This window comes from Megalopta genalis, chromosome 1 (genome assembly GCF_051020955.1).
Source record: "Megalopta genalis isolate 19385.01 chromosome 1, iyMegGena1_principal, whole genome shotgun sequence".
NCBI lineage: Eukaryota > Metazoa > Arthropoda > Insecta > Hymenoptera > Halictidae > Megalopta > Megalopta genalis.
In genome coordinates this window covers 8,267,890-8,285,882 of record NC_135013.1, presented here as the reverse complement: position 1 = coordinate 8,285,882, position 17,993 = coordinate 8,267,890, and the positions used below count along the sequence as shown (strand labels likewise).

The following is a 17,993-nucleotide window of genomic DNA, read 5'->3' as shown; positions in this document are numbered from 1 at the left end:
CTCGAATTAGACCGTCGATGCGAAGAAGCCCGAGCCTCCGCGTCCAGAAATTTCTCCGACACTATCGGCGTGTAAGATCTCGAGAGTGATTTTCATCGGGAGCCTCTTCTGTGTAGCCGACACCTAATCGGTGGCGGTCTTTACGTCGTTCCAACAGTTTCTAATTACCACAATGTTAAATCGTGCACAATAACCTTGTTACCATGATGACCGACATTCACCGGCGTGAATCGACATTCCCAGAGGTCTCTTGTTCCTTCCGCTGCGAGCCATCGCACGGTTCACGTTGCTTTTTTACAATGGCTCGGCAATCAGTGTAAGACGCGCGACACATTTTCCTACAAAATTGTATAGCTTTCGGTGTAAGAATCGTTCGCGTCGTACATTCTACGACCGTAAACGGAGAAATCGCTGTTTGTTTCGAAGAAACGCGATGTAAAATATCAGATTAATACTTTGTTGTACCTTCTTTATACTTGTATTATATTTAGCATAAATAATAATTTATTTTAGAATAAATGGTCCCAATTACGATTTTATGGTTCCTTTCTTCAATTCATTGAAGCTATTACATCGTCTCGTATTTTCATATAAAACAGTCTTGACAAATTGACAATCTTGACATTTTCAATAATGTCTAAGTCTGGAGAATTCTACTCTCCAAACTACTATCACTAGCATTTCGTAACCGTATCGACTGTGACATTTGTGGTTCTTACACCGTTCGGAATTTTCTATTATTTTGATTTATTATACTTAGTCCTATTTTTATTTACTGATTAAGTTGACTGCCACTTGTATTATATGTAGCATAAATAATAATTTATTTTAGAATAAATGGTCCCAATTACGATTTTAAGGTTCCTTTCTTCAATTCGTTGAAGCTATTACATCGTCTCGCATTTTCGTATAAAACAGTCTTGACAAATTTACAATCTTGACATTTTCAATAATGTTTAAGTCTGGAGAACTCTACTCTCCAAACTATAACCACTAGCATTTCGTAACCGTATCGATTGTGATATTTCTGGTTTTTACACCGTTCGGAATTTTCTATTATTTTGATTTATTATACTTAGTCTTATATTCTTATACTTATTTACTGATTAAGTTGACTGCCTCGAAGTTTCGATTTTTCCGGCATGATTCTACGCTCTTAAATGAGACTTTCAGATGAGAAGTTCCAATTACAGTAATGTCTCCCTGACTGACGCTCAGATTGTGCACAAAAATGGACAATTTCGGAAGAGGAGATACGATTATTCGAGCTTTGCGGCTCGTTCTTATAATTGTTGACAATTCGTAACTATAAAAACAAAGTGGAAGGCTCGAATAATCGTATCTCCTTTTTCCAAATTGTCCACTTTTATGGAAAATCTGAGCGTCAATTAGAGAGACATTACTATACAGCAAATTCTTCCTAATTGACGTCCGGCTTGGAATCAAAAATGGATAATTTGGGAAGAGGAGACGCGATTGTTCCAGCCTTGCGGTTCGTTTTTATAGTTTCGAATTATTCCAAGTACAGTAAATTCTTCCTAATTGACACTGAAATTGCACACAAAAATGGACAATTTGGGAAGAGGGGATACGATTATTCGAACCTCGCGTCTCGTTCTTATAGTTGTTGACAATTCGAAACTATAAAAACGCACCGCAAGGCTCGAATAATCGTATCTCCTCTTCCCAAATTGTCCACTTTCGTGGACAATCTGAGCGTCAATTGGAGAGACATTACTGTACCAGGCCCGCAACGCAGCGTTTTCCACGCTATTCGGACATTTTCGCTTACGAAAATTCGCGCGCATCGCTTCGTCATCGGTAGACTGCGGATCTTTGTGCGAAATAAAAATTGTCTGCTGCTATTGCAAAAGACGGAAGTCACTTGGAGATATCATCCTTTCTTTAACAACGTAAATTCGTTGCAAATAATACATATCGCAGTAATATGGGCTTTCAATCTTTTTATTGCTTCAAGTTGCAGTTACAGTAATGTCTCCCTAATTGACGCTCTCAGATTGTGCACAAAAATGGACAATTTAGGAAGAGGAGATACGATTACCCGAGCGTTGCATCTAGTTTTTATAATTGTTGACGATCGGTAACTATAAAAATGAGTTCCAAGGCTCGAATAATCGTATCACACCTTCCCAAATTGTCCAATTTTGTGCCCAATCCGAGCGTCAATTAGAGAGACATTACTGTAGTTAGCCTTTATCAGGACGTGCACATTTATCGTTGCAGCCAGGAATATGCAGCTCGTCGCACAGATCCCTTCTTGAGCGACGGTAGCTCACACGAACCACCTCCTCCGACCGTAGAAATTCGCATGCCCGCCGAATTTCGCAGCATGGAACCAGGTAGAGACGATCATGCTCGCCTGATCGTCCTGACCGCGAGGTTACCTGTGTCGCTCTTTTGTCGACGCGATCTTGCCTCGTACTGCGTGCTGCCCCCTCCCTCGTTCGTTCGAACCCGGTGAATTTCCCCAAGATCGTCGACTCGGCGACGTCTATTTATGTATGTGTTTACGAAGCAGCAACGCTTCCAGTGAAACGTGGAATGGCAAACGTTTGACATAACTGCCGTATTTACATAGAGACTGGCGTGATATTGCGCCAGTAGCGATTTCATGAAACAAAAAGTACGGTAATTAACCAGCCTGCCTCGTTACACATTCCGAGAAAAGATATTCGAACGCTATGGCTTAAAACACTCTTAATTGCCGGAAGCTGATAATCAGAGGTGCGTAATTGTGGTCTCGTTCGAAAAACTATCTAATTCCGTCGGCTGTTTCCTCCTTAACCCTCTATGGGCCGAATCTTTTTCTTAAATATACACAAATTTATGCAATGGAAAATCTATTATTATAAACCTATATATGCTAATTAAAAATATATTTAATAGTTTAAACAACTTGATTACAACTAATTCGATTTGTAACTTTGAAGTAACAACGGCTTACAATGTTTCCACTTCTGTGCATAAATGCTTAGGCGTGAAATTCCATAAAACAGTTTGAATTTGGCGTTAAATATAGATGTACGTTGCATTTGGAACTGGTTGCCAAATAGTTTTTTGTGGTCTTGAATTTTCCTCATCCGATGATAATTCGGTACTAAATTCATCGTCATTTTCAATAATATTTATGCATCGTCTGGTAAATGCTACTGGATGATCTTCATCGGACTCAGAATCTAATAAGGAATCTTCGGATCTATTATCGCTAATGCGTCTAATTCTAATTCCTCTTTTATTTTTATATGATTTTGTATCCATATTTTGGATATTTGATATATAAATTTGAAAATAGAAGAAAGCACAACTGTTATTCTAAATACACTCGAGTCTACCACAATTTCCCAATGTAACCTGAAAGTTACAAAACTGTATCATATAAAAATAGTAACAAAATGATTATTGAAAAGCAAATAAATAAATTGTTATTGATATACGAACCCAGAGCTATTAGCACAAATAATCTCAATTGCACAAGATGGTCCGTTTGGTTTCTATCTGCAGACAACTTGCAAGGTATTTATTTTGACATTTTAGGTTGATGGTGCAGCCAACCGTCGTCAATATTGTTATCGGTTATTTCAGAGGCATTATATAATTAAGACGTATACATCATCTTGTGAAAAAAGCTAATACTATTTGGTAAAATGTGGATATATTAGCTTGTGACTTGAAAGTTACATGGACCCATAGAGGGTTAAAATGAGAAATTATTGGTGTGGTCTGGCCGTTTATATTAGGCCCGCATCGTTCGTTCTTTAAAATAAAATCAATATTATATTGAAATGTATTTCACAGCGTTTCTACTCGAAACGAAAAATGTCCCAATTGCCAATAGGATCGATCTGGACTAGTTTCTGGACCAGAAATTATTGGCGTATAAGAGAGAAAGAGAGTAAGAGAGAGAGAGAGAGAGAGAGAGAGAGAGTAAGAGAGTAAGAGAGAGAGAGAGAGCACGCGAGAGAGAGAGTGCGAGAGAGAGAGAGAGAGAAAAAAAAAGAAAGAAAGGGAGAACGCGCGAGAGAGAGAGAGCGAGAGAGAGCAAGGGAGAGAAAGAGAGAGAGCGAGAGAGAGTGAGAGAGCAAGGGAGAGAAAGAGAGAGAGAGAGAGAGAGAGAGAGAGAGGGAGAGCGAGAGAGAGCGAGAGAGAGCGAGGGAGAGAGCGAGAGAGAGAGCGAGAGAGAGAGAGCGAGGGAGAGAGCGAGAGTGAGCGAGAGAGAGAGAGAGCGAGGGAGAGAGAGAGAGAAAAAGAAAGCGAGGGAGAATGCGCGAGAGAGAGAGAGCGAGAGAGCGCGTGAGAGAGACAGAGCGCGCGAAAGAACGCGAGAGAGAGAGAGAGAGAGAGCGCGATAGAGACAGAGCGCGCGAAAGAGCGCGAGAGAGAGCAGCGTTTTACTCGAAACAAAAAATGTCCCAATTGCCAATAGGATCGATTGCACTAGTTTCGACCTTTTTCTTCCATAGTTTCCATAAACTCGTCACTATTACAAAACACAACATACAATAGTATGAATTTGCACGAAGATCCAGCATCCTAGCTGCAACCATAAAACACCGCGACTCGAAGAAACGCCGTGGCACACGATGCTAATCAACGCGGGAATATTGATTTCTAGATCGGACCTCGCAGCTTAGACGGCGAACCACCGCGCCGCTGAAATTCTGAGATGTTATCGATCGGTGCAGTTCGTTTTGCTCGGTATCGGCCGCAGTAACGAACTCTCCTCGCGGAGAGGAGCAAATTGGAATCGGCTGTTTTTTCGCACAGTAGTAGACCTCGAAGTGCGGCCGTAAAGTAATCGGAATGGTACGGAGGTATGTAATTTCGCTGCGTGTTGCGAGAAACCGGCGCGATAAAGTGTAACGAAGACCACTGTTGCAAACATAAGCGAGGGTACGGCCAGCCGGAAGAAGTGGCCGAGGCTCCGGCCCCGCTCGCCAAATCCAATTTACTCACTTACTCTGTCGGTACGATTACGATCATCCCATATACAATAATATTGCACGGGGTGCCCGCGGGTTGCCGAGCGATTCCAAACGGCGGGGACCCAAGAACGAACGACAATAATTAGTCTAAGTTGCCGTAATTGCCGGCCGAAACGAAGCGGAACGGGACGAAACGCGGGAAATAAGGAAAGTGGGCTATACACGCGCAAGAGACCAGGTTCGCGCTGGTAATTAGTATCTTTTTGCGTCGTTAGTGTTGCGCGACGCTAGCGACGGCGACGACAGCCCGGGGAGCCCAGGTATGTTAATGGTAGCGATAGCGAGCGGCCACTGACTGTTCGCCGACCTGCGTTGAGCTTTATAATTCGTGAAACGGCCAATTAACATTCCCCGAAAAGAGTAGGTGGTCCAGGGCGCAGTGGTTCGTTCGGCCAAGCAGCGCCCCCATGCCTAAAATTCGATCTCTTAAGTTTTATGTATTGAGAACGTTTGTTTTGCTGCGAACCGAGAACCCTTTAACCAGTTAGCTGTGTTCGACGAGTATACTCGTCACGGAGAAATGGCAATATTTTGTGACGCGACGAGTATACTCGTCGCGCGTAAGAAGTGGCGACCGTTGGCTATTTAAATTGTAATTTTAAGGAAAACAAAAACATATTCTCGAATTTCAAGATGTTCAGAATATTTCGAGGCCGATCCTGCACGAAGCTGTTTACATTGTTATAACCTTGACATAACCTTGACATACCACTCTCTCTACAGCAGCAATTTGAATTTTTCACTTTTATAAGTATTCGATTATCCCTGGGTTTTTCGTTTATTATGTATACGGTATACGTTAACGTCGAGCGAATAAGTAAATATTAGTAATAAAATTGTTAATTTTATCAAATAAAACCGTCTTTTCGATCTAATATTTTAATAGCGACACTTACATTGTGCTCGACGAGTATACTCGTCGTCGCTCGATTCTCGCGACACATATAGGTACGCGCTCTGAAACGGAGGCACCACAGCTAACTGGTTAAAGCTCCCAAAATCCAACACATTGTTCGTTTTAGACGATTCTGGGCCGAGATGAGGGAGAGGTATCTATTACCGAACACTTCGCAGGGTGCATAAGATGATATGAACAAAAAATAATACGAATAAAATGGTAAAGTACCTATTACGGAACACTGTGTTCCTACCATGTACCAGTGTTCCATAAATCCGGTCAATGAAGAGATCGAAGTGCACAATATGGAACAGTATGTTCTCGTTTAGAAACATCCCTATTCGAATAAACATATTTTTTTCACGCGTGACCGTTACATAACAGTACTTGGTGCAAGTGAATTTATAAAGAACAATGCGCAAAAATGTGGATAGAATTTTTACATTCATTTTCATCTGCTCCATCTATATTTTATTGTATTATTCATGCTACCGTTTCAAGAAATGGACAATTGAGCGATGCTTCATATGTACGTACTTCGACTTTACGACTTTAGAGCACAATATGGAACAGTATGTTCTCGTTTAGAGGCGCCACAGCTAACTGGTTAATGCAGTAAATATCAGCCGAACGCAGACTGTCAAGTTTGATAACGCACCGCTGCACCTCGACATAACCTATGCACTTGTCAAGTCCCTCGAAAATGGTCGTTTCGCTGTTTCCTGTAAATTACCATTTTCAAAGAACATTCACGATTAGTATAGACAAAGCAAGACATCGTGTTCACGTTCGTCCGTCAAACGTTTTATTAAATGCGATACATCTTTTCTTCGCAACAATAGTTACGGACTCCGTCGACTATGTCGCGTGTGTGAAACCAATTCGGCTATTTTCATGCAAAGTGAGAGAGATCGACGGGCGCATGCGCGATGCCCGTTGCGAACGTGACATAGACAATTCCCGCAGCCCCGATGTGCCGTTACCGGTGTCGAATTCACGGCGCTGTTTTTACAACATTATAACCCGAGGTACCCGTTGCACCATAAGGGGTTAAGCCCATGTGGAACGAACTTTATGAAACGACGTAGTCACCTTTGATCGTCCCGCGACTTTCAGCCGGCCGGGCCATTAACGAGGATTTACGTCCTCGTTTACCTGCCTCCTTCTTGCGTCCGTACGTTTGGGAGTCAATCGAATTCGGTCGAACGTTTGTCCCGAGTTAATAACACAGCCGGTATGTCGTAAACAGATCCGCTAGGCGAAGAAGCCGATCCGTGTCGATCCCGGAGACAGGTTCTCCGTTCATGCAACAACCTCAAATAAACTCGGTGGATTAAGATTACGGATATTGTTATGCGCGCGGAACTCGCCCGACGGCGGCTAGTTCCACCGGCAACCCTGCACAGTGGTCCGTGAATACGCTTTCCGGCGACCAAAATTATTTTAGGGTTGTTTCAAGGTTTAACCCTTTGCGGACGAGGCCGCTCGACGGGTATTGCGCCGCTGTGGACGGCGGGTATTGGATATAAAATAAAAATGTTATAAGATATAATTATATTATTATAAGATTATTTTATATAAATATAATATTATATTATTATATTTATATAAAATAATAAAAAATTATATCTTATAACTTATATATATAGTATATAATTATATATATATAAGTTATAAGATATAATTATATTATTATAAGATTATTTATATATATAATCCTGTTGTTCACATTTCCATTCTCATCGTTATTCCATTATTATTACTATTATTATTATTACTATTATTGTTACTATTGTTATTATTATTATTACTATTATTGTTACTATTGTTGTTATTATTATTACTATTATTACAATTACTATTATATATATACTATATACTATAGTAATATATAGTAATATAATATTATAATTACATTATTATAAGATATAAGAAAATTTATATTAATAATTAACACTATGCCGTCCGCAGATCTCAGATATGATTCTTCTGTTTGACGCCGGCATAATAGCTTGGAAATTTTAGATTTAAAAAAAAATTTCGAAGATGGCAAAAATTAAGATAAGTCGTTCGAGAATTTTCGTACTTAATTCTTAGTTAAATAAGCACAATGCTATAGTTAGTTTGCTACCTTTTAATACCCAAGAAATATAGTTCAAATGTTATTTCAGTTTTTTAAAATGGCACCAAAGTCGTACCACCGGCATACAACAGATAGTTTTTGCATGGCACCAGCGTGGTGCCACCGGACGATACAGTGTTAATAAATTAATAAAAAAAAAACGGTAAGAAGACTTGGGCGGCTATTTGCCGACACAGGGTGAATGTTTATAGCATAGTAAGTCGTTGAATTCGTTTAGACACCAGCTAGAGTATTATCGAGTCAAAAATATGTATTAATCCTTGTACCGGGTCATTTTAATCTCTAATGGATTTAAATCGTCACCTAATTAATCAACTTTCGCCAATTTAATTCGGTAAATGACACATTGAGAACTGCAGAATGACTGATAACTCTACATGAAATATCTTCGAAAATACGTTTGGAAAAATTGATGAATAAAGTTGAGAATCGTCGTTGCGTAATTGAATGTGAAAATGATCCGCTCTCCGAGGATTAACCCTTTGCACTCGAAGCCATTTTAACTGTAAATCCAAAATGATTTTTCTGACCCACGCTATCTCTATTTTATATGAGAGAGCGCATTTTATGCGTGTGAAATTGAGTCTTGCGACTTATACAACAGTTAATACTTTTCTTGATGTAAGAGTTATTTTGGAATGTGATATAAACATCTTTTAGTGGTGCCTCGGAGTTTCACCACTCGGGCGCAAAGGGTTAACATTTGAAACATCGTGTTGATCGGCGTAATTTATATTTGTATATTCTAATACGTAGAGGCGTGAATATCGATCGACTTCTGTTGGAAGCATTCGTTTGCCAGTTCATCGCGAACGTCTGAGAAACCATGGTTTGTTTTGAAATTGGATACTAGGCGTTCAGTGACGAGCGCGCTTGCCGCTCGACTGTTTTGTTTACCCAGGTGTCCAAATGCTGTCGACATATGTTTGTTAAAATTATACTGCACGCGCAGGTTGCATTGAATTTTATGAGCTTGTATTTAGAAGCGCCGTAAAGTCGAAGTACGTGCATATTATTGAAGCATCGCTCAATTATCCATTTCTTGAAACGGTAGCATAAATAATACAATAAAATATAGATGGAGCAGATGAAAATGAATGTAAAAATTCTATCCACATTTTTGCACATTGTTCTTTATAAATTCACTTGCACCAAGTACTGTTATGTAACGGTCACGCGTGAAAAAAATATGTTTATTCGAATACGGATGTTTCTAAACGAGAACATACTGTTCCATATTGTGCACTTCGATCTCTTCATTGACCGGATTTATGGAACACTGGTACATGATAGGAACACAGTGTTCCGTGATAGGTACTTTACCATTTTATTCGTATTATTTTTTGTTCATATTATCTTACGCACCCTGCGAAGTGTTCGGTAATAGATACCTCTCCCTCATCTCGGCCCAGAATCGTCTAAAACGAACAATGTGTTGGATTTGGGAGCTTTAACCAGTTAGCTATGGCGCCTCCGTTTCAGAGCGCGCACCTATATGTGTCGCGAGAATCGAGCGACGACGAGTATACTCGTCGAACACAATGTAAGTGTCGCTGTTAAAATATTGGATCGAAAAGACGGTTTTATTTGATAAAATTAACAATTTTATTACTAATATTTACTCATTCGCTCGACGTTAACGTATACCGTATACATAATAAACGAAAAACCCAAGGATAATCGAATACTTATAAAAGAGAAAAATTCAAATTGCTGCTGTAGAGAGAGTGGTATTTAGCGAAGCGAGGAACAATATATAATGGCACTTTGCACGTCGAACACCAATACCGTGATTCTTTTCTAATTTTATTTTTATAACAATGTAAACAGCTTCGCGCAGGATCGGCCTCAAAATATTCTGAACATCTTGAAATTCGAGAATATGTTTTTGTTTTCCTTAAAATTACAATTTAAATAGCCAATGGTCGCTGCTTCTTACGCGCGACGAGTATACTCGTCGTGTCACAAAATATTGCCATTTCTCCGTGACGAGTATACTCGTCGAACACAGCTAACTGGTTAAAAAGCCTAACACACGGACCTAGTTTCAGAGAAGATTAGAGAGCACAAATTTTGCTAATAATTTTACAGATTAAATCCTGAGACCGAGACCCCATTTATATCACTTCAACACCAATGTACCTATGTATCTTGTAAGTGTGAATTACATATACTGAAACTCAAGAGAAATGTCATGCCTCTTATAATTATAAAGAAATTATGTTCTATCGAGTCAGAAAAATCCTAATTTCTACATGAGTCACTTTATAAGTCGACAAGAAGTACGATAAATGAACAAATTAATTATTAAATAATTTAATTATATTAAATGTTAATATAATTTATTAAATAAATTGGATTCTTTAACATTTCTGTTCACAGATTCGTAGGACCCAAACTTTGTTTACGCTTATCCTAAAAATCTGAAGCTTTGTATACTTAACCCTGTGCACTCGAGCGGCGACTCTGAGGTGACGCTAAAAATTGCTACATTATTTCCAAAAGAATTTTCACGTTATTAAAATTTTGATACATTGTCAAATAATAGAAGTAGTAACTTACAGTATAAGTAAATATATATATATATATATATATTATAATAATATAATAATATATAATAATAATATATATAATATATAATATAATATATAATAACTTATAGTATAAGTAAATAAATAAAATAAATAATAAAATAAATAACTTATACCATTTTTATTTAAATTCTGTTTCATATGTATTCGAAGCCTAATGTTTCAACCTAAATACTGTAAGGTTGAAACGAACGTCTTCGTTCTCGCGTTAAAATAGTCTCGAGTGCAAAGGGTTAATACGGCTGCCGTGTCGCATAAAACTCGATAAAAAAAATTTAAACAGTAAAAATTGAAACCACCCCGTGAGACAAAGTTCCAATCCGTGCGGCAGACGGTTTCCAACAGAAATTGGTCTTCCATTAGCATTTCTGATCTTCCATAAATCCGGTGTGTCCCTAAAGGGTTAATTGGGATACAAGCGTATCGCTAACGACCGAAACTCGCCCAGAACCGATTATGTATCTTCTCTGCGCCCTTCGCAGCCGCCATCAGAAACAACTCTATTCCGAGGAGACCCGATCTTTCAGGATTCTCAGGGCACAGCCTTGAGAGTTCACGAAAAAAAACTTCCCGCGGATTCTGCGCGTAATCCTGCGTGCATTTCGCACGGTCATCTCATTCTTGCAGCCAGGCTGCGGAAAAGTAACGAGACTCGTATGCACAGGGAGCAGATGCAAGAAGATGGCCTCGACCCTGCGGAAGGCATCCGAACGCTCCGAAGAGTCCGAGAGCTTTTCCGCGATGAAAGACGAGTATAGTAATTTGGAGAAAGATGTCTTACGTTCCTCATCCGACGCGTATAATATCAAAATCATACACTTTAGTCAGAATTCATGCGAAACGCTACTAAACGATCAAGCGTTTCAACGTAAAAATTACTATCGTCGTGCATCGTCTCTGGAATTTTCTATCATCTGGCACATACTTCATCAAAGTAAGATGTTACTATGTTCACAGTAATGTCTCTCTAATTGATGCTTAGATTGTCCACAAAAATGGACAATTTAGGAAGAGGAGATACGATTATTCGAGCCTTGCGGTTTATTTTTATAGTTATAAATTGTCCACAATTATAAAAATGTGCCACAAGACTGGAATAATCGTATCCCCTCTTCCCGAATTGTCCATTTTTGTTTCCCAAGCTGAGCGTCAATTAGGGAGATATTGTACTCTAATAATAATATTACTGTACAGTAATGTCTCCCTTATTGACGCTCAGATTGTCCACAAAAATGGACAATTTGGGAAGAGGAGCGTTGCGAATTCGAGCCTTGCGGTTTATTTTTATAGTTATAAATTGTCCACGATTATAAAAACGAGCTGCAAAGCTCGAATAATCGTATCCCCTCTTCCCGAATTGTCCATTTTTGTTTCCCAAGCCGAGCGTCAATTAGGGAGATATTGTACTCTAATAATAATAATATTATTGTACAGTAATTTCTCCCTTATTGACGCTTAGATTTCCCACAAAAATGGACAATTCAGGAAGAGGAGATACAATTATTCGAACCTTGCGGTTTATTTTTATAATCACGAATTGTCAACAACTATAAAAACGAGCTGCAGGGCTCGAATAATCGTATCTCCTCTTCCCAAATTGTCCATTTTTCTGCACAATCTGAGCGTCAGTTAGGGAGACATTGCTGTACTATTTTAGACTTTCCAGTGGTGCTGTATTTCGTGATCCTAGCAGAATTCTCTGTGTGCAGACGAATCTGGGTCATACGAATTAATTGAGCCGTTTATTTTGAAAGTGGCATAAGTCACTTTGTTTTTAAGTCGAAATATTTAAGGGTTTGCGTTTTAACACGTTTAAAAATATGGATGCTAACTTTCGAGAAGATTTACTTGTATTTGTTATCTCAGGATACTGATATTTTCCACAGTATAAATAATTTCGTATAAACATTATAAAATCACCACTTTTCATTACGGTAAAGTGTCTTATGCCACTTTCAAAATAAACGGCTCAATTGAAGGAATAGGGGTTTGTTTGTGTGATAGAATACTTCGTTGCAATGCTAGACTACATAATCGTGTCTGTTGCGCATTTCAGAATGAACCTTTAGTTCGGGTAATCTCAGAGTGAACTAATTACAGGCTGAAACGAGCGTGGTTAATAGAAAATTCAGACATTAGAGAATGAATGTAAACATAAATGAATAAATCATATGAATCTGAAGCTAAATCGTAAGTTTCGCATGGATTTGAATGTAAAGCTTGTATTTCGCATAGATTTGTAGCTGAATCTTGTATTTCGCATGGATTTGAAGTGAAATCGTGTATTTCGCATGGATTTGAAGCTAAATATTGTATTTCGCATGGATTTGAAGCTATATCGTTTGTTTCTCATGAATTTGAAGCTAAAACTTGCATTTCGCATGAATTTGAAGCTAAATTGTGTGTTTCGCATGAATTTGAAGCTAAATTGTGTGTTTCGCGTGAATTTAAAGCTAAATCTTGTTTTTCGGATGGATTTGAAGCTGAATCTTGTATTTCGCATGAATTTTAAGCTAAATCTTGTATTCCGCATAGTTTTGAAATGAAATCGTGTATATCGCATGGATTTGGAGTGAAATCGTGTATTTCGCATGGATTTGAAGCTATATCGTTTGTTTCTCATGAATTTGAAGCTAAAACTTGTATTTTGCATGAATTTTAAGCTAAATCTTGTATTTCGCATGGATTTGAAGTGAAATCGTGCATTTCGCACGGATTTGAAGCTAAATCTTGTATTTCGCATGGATTTGAAGCTAAAACTTGCATTTCGCATGAATTTGAAGCTAAATCGTGTGTTTCGCATGAATTTGAAGCTAAATATGTACTATCCCATATACTGCAAAGACGTCTCAAAGACGTCCAGTTTAGGACGTAAAACGTTTAGATCTAAAATGGACGTTTTTAAAATGTCGCTTTCTTTCTGGAATGATTAAACACGTGTCCTGTAACCAACAAATGCTACATCGATCAACATTTTCAAGCTAACTAATTCACAGGCTCTCCAAGACTACCCAAACGTATCATCATCAATTTTAACTCGAAATCCAAAATAATATTCCTAACCCATAGTATTCCAATCTTATACAACCTAATGCATTTGATACACCTAAAATTGAATTCTGTGACTCGTGCAGCAGTTACACGTTTAACAGTCTTTTTAGATTCGAACAAATATTATTACAATTATTATTATTATTATTATTATTATTACAATTAAATATTAATATTCAGACAATAATATTAGATTGGAAACTATGAAACGGACGTTTTCGTTTAGTCTCTGTTCAGCTGCGACTGTGTTCATTGTAACGTGCGCTCGATAATTTTTATTTATAAATTTTAAAGGTTCTTACTCATTCTTGCTCATTTCGTAAAATTGCTTTCGCGTTTCTATCCCATTTTTATTTGATTTCTCTCCGAAACCAGATGGAAACGAAACGCGATTTCGTAGTTTCCAATCTAATATTAACCCTTAGCGGACGACGAGTGTCATAATAAAGTACAATAAAGTGATCTCACATAAAAATTATCTTACAAAAACGTCATATTTCGTTAGTCTATCTATATTCACGCTTTTATGAATATAATTTTACAAAAATTATGATTTGTAGTTTCGTTCGGTGTGACAGTTTATAAAACATTGACCAAGATGCATTCTTGGTTTATCCGGACATGTATCACAGAAATAGGTCGTCTCATGTCTTCCCTCTGGTTCGTTTCGACTGGAACAAACCTTGCAATCTTTCTTCGTGCCAGTAACAATTACATGCAGTTTACCGTTTAGACGAATTTCATTTGTCTTGGCAAGAAAATTACAAAAATACAAAAATAATCAAAATTTTTATTGCAATTCTAATTTTCAGAATATTACTATTATTATTATTGTTATTATTATTATTATTATTATTATTATTATTATTATTATATTTTACATTATATTTTGGTAAAATATATATTGAAAAATGAGCGAATTAGAATCTGAATATGAATACGCTGTCGGAAAGCGGCTCACAAGGAAGAGATAAGTCGTAAGTGATAAGTAGAAAAAGAATATATTTTATACTTGAATAAGTAAGTGTTATAGCTTATACAATCCCATGTAAATGATAAATATCAATAAAACGATTGTTTTTTTTTTGCTTTCACATTATTATTTTCAATTCTCGATTGCATTCGAGTGTGAAAAATGATAGCAACATAAAGTACAACGCCGCTCAAATTATCTCGAGTGTGCACAGTTCGGCCAGTTTAGCGCGCTCGAGTTAACTCGAGCGTGCACGTTAACCCTCTATGGGCCGAATTTTTTTCTTAAATATAAACAAATTTATGCAACGGAAAATCTATTCTTATAAACCTATATATGCTAATTAAAAATATATTTAATAGTTTAAACAACTTGATTACAACTAATTCGATTTGTAACTTTGAAGTAGCAACGGCTTACAATGTTTCCACTTCTGTGCATAAATGCTTAAGCGTGAAATTCCATAAAACAGTTTGAATTTAGTGTTAAATATAGATGTACGTTGCATTTGGAACTGGTTGCCAAATAGTTTTTTGTGGTCTTGAATTTTCCTCATCCGATGATAATTCGGTACTAAATTCATCGTCACTGTCAATAATATTTATGCGTCGTCTGGTAAATGCTACTGGATGATCTTCATCGGACTCAGAATCTAATAAGGAATCTTCGGATCTATTATCGCTAATGCGTCTAATTCTAATTCTTCTTTTATTTTTATATGATTTTGTATCCATATTTTGGATATTTGATATATAAATTTGAAAATAGAAGAAAGCACAACTATTATTCTAAATACACTCGAGTCTACCACAATTTCCCAATGTAACCTGAAAGTTACAAAACTGTATCATATAAAAATAGTAACAAAATGATTATTGAAAAGCAAATAAATAAATTGTTATTGATATACGAACCCAGAGCTATTATATACGCTTTCTTTTATTTAATAAACACCGACAAAAGCACAAATAATCTCAATTGCACAAGATGGTCCCTTTGGTTTCTATCTGCAGACAACTTGCAAGGTATTTATTTTGACATTTTAGGTTGATGGTGCAGCCAACCGTCGTCAATATTGTTATCGGTTATTTCAGAGGCATTATATAATTAAGACGTATACATCATCTTGTGAAAAAAACTAAAACTATTTGGTAAAATGTGGATATATTAGCTTGTGACTTGAAAGTTACATGGGCCCATAGATGGTTAAGGGGATAATCATTTCGCATCAGAAAAAAGGAAAGAACTTATGGGACACCCTAATAATAGCTTGTAGAATCGTTTGCGACAACGACAACATATACCAGAAGAGAATTCCGATTTTCTTCACATCAATCCCCTAATTAGGCCTTTACCCAGCGAACCTCTGCAAAGCGGTGCTGCCGGCTTCGCGTTCCGAACGGCCCAGTCCTCGGCTTACCAAATAAGCTGTCCACGTTTCTTCGCTGCGGGCCCATTCAGAGTCTAGCCGTAGCGGACCGGAGCGGACCGGAGCGGATCGCAGCGAGAAAGCGTGCGATTCCGCGGCGTCTGCCCGGATAGTGGGCCCGCGATAAGGGTTCCCGGGCCCGCGACCACTAAGCGGGCAGCACCGTATATTGCCCCGAGGACGGCGGCGAGATCTCGCCGATCGAGAGCATGCGCGCTCGCTCGCTGGGCAACGCTTGCACACAAGGCGGTCGCGCGCAACGTGCAACAACCGCGGCGAAACACGGAGAACGAGAATGCTTTAACTCCTCCGTACGTACCTGTTGCTTTCTCTGTGCGGCCGGGACGATGGTGAAGCCACGCTGCGGGCCACCGCGGCCCGGGAGGCTCGAACTCGAAGACACTGCACGTAAATCCTGGGATCGATGCGCGGCCCGGGTACGGATCTTCCGGTCCAGTTTCGAGGATGCTGCGGGAACGGTTGGGACGGCCGATGGCAGGGAACAGGACGACGATGGTCTCGAGTCAACGGGCATGGGAGCCCGTAGCGAGCATCGCCGGCCAAAGATCACCGCGCAATATCCAGCACGGTTGGCCCCCTGTACGCCGAACTGACACCACTTCACAGCTGCACCTGCACTTGCACTTGCACCGCACCGCGCGACTATCGGCGGAACGCCGTGGCACAGAGTCGTGGCCGTCGTGGGGCCCCGGCAGATCACGGGGTACCGTCGCGCCGTCCTATATCGTGTCGAGAGGACCGACGACGGTGGCATCCTCGCGGCATCACCGTACACTGCACTCGAGTCAAGCCGAACGACTCGGCTCGCTCTCTCTTTCTCGCTCTTTCTCTTTCTTTCTCTCCGCCGCTCTCGAGCTCTCTTTCTGCCCCGACTCTCTGCCCCACCGATTCCCCTTTCTCTCTCTTTCGCTCTCTCTCTCGCGGTCGCTCTTTCTCTCTTTTTCTCTCTCTCTCTCTCTCTCTCTCTCTCTCTTTCTCTGCCTCTCCTTTTCGTCCTTTTCTCTTTGATCCGTCTTTTTACCCTTCTCCCCCCCTCTATCTCGTTCTATCTCGACGCGACTCGAATCTCGTGTTTCACAACGGACGGACAAGCAAGCCGCTCCGCGATCGTATTCGGTAACTGTTCGCGGTTCAACGATCGTACGCCGAGGTTACCGTAAGACCCGCGCGCATCGCGGCCGGGAGCATCGAACATCGCCGCGGGATCTGTCATCTCGGCCACGGTGCAAGAGAGAAGAGCCGACGATGTGTCCACGCGAGCTCGTAAATCGTCGAACTAGTTCGCGTCTTCTTAATCACGACCGGTTCGATGTTGTGCGACCCCCCTGGACCCCCCTGTCCCTCCCGCCGCGCGCGCGCGCGCGCTCGCTAGGCTCGCGTTCTCCGATGTCGCGAACAACGGAGGAGATTCCGGGGCCCCTTGTCGGTCCTCCGAACAGCACGCCGGTCACCCCGGAGTCCACGGAGTTCGGTAGTCCCGAGGTGTATACGCCGCACTATTGTAAACCCAGAAGGGTGTCTTGTATCGTACGATGGCACACGGCAACACGCAGTCGAGAGGCTCGGAATCGGACTGGCTGCTGAGATCAGGCCCTTTTTCCCCCACCCCGGACCGCCGCCTGCCCCTTCGACTGGTTGCTTGTGCTTCTCTTCTCGCGTCAGGCCCCCCCACCCCGCTACCCACATGCCACCGGACATTCTCCTCTCGTCCCTCCCCCGCGGTCTACGACTTTGCTCTTCGAGCATCATTGTATCTTTTCCCTTCTTTTTCACCTCCTTCGGTAACTCCGCGATGCGATGCGATGCGATGCGATGCTTCGCCCTTCCATTCGCAAGCATGAACTTTCCCGAGATCCGCTAATGCATGCACCATAGCCGCGGAAT

The 17,993-nt window shown here is 40.1% G+C and overlaps 1 protein-coding gene across 1 annotated transcript in view; it reads right to left on the bottom strand.

Annotated features, from left to right (window-relative positions):
- Positions 1 to 17,701, bottom strand: part of LOC117228601 (uncharacterized) — a 404,255-nt gene extending 386,554 nt beyond the window's left edge. The window contains exon 1 of the mRNA XM_033484435.2: positions 16,408 to 17,701. The gene's annotated coding sequence lies outside the window, so the exon portion shown is untranslated. The remainder of the gene's footprint in view (positions 1 to 16,407) is intronic.
- Positions 17,702 to 17,993: the final 292 nt, after the last annotated feature.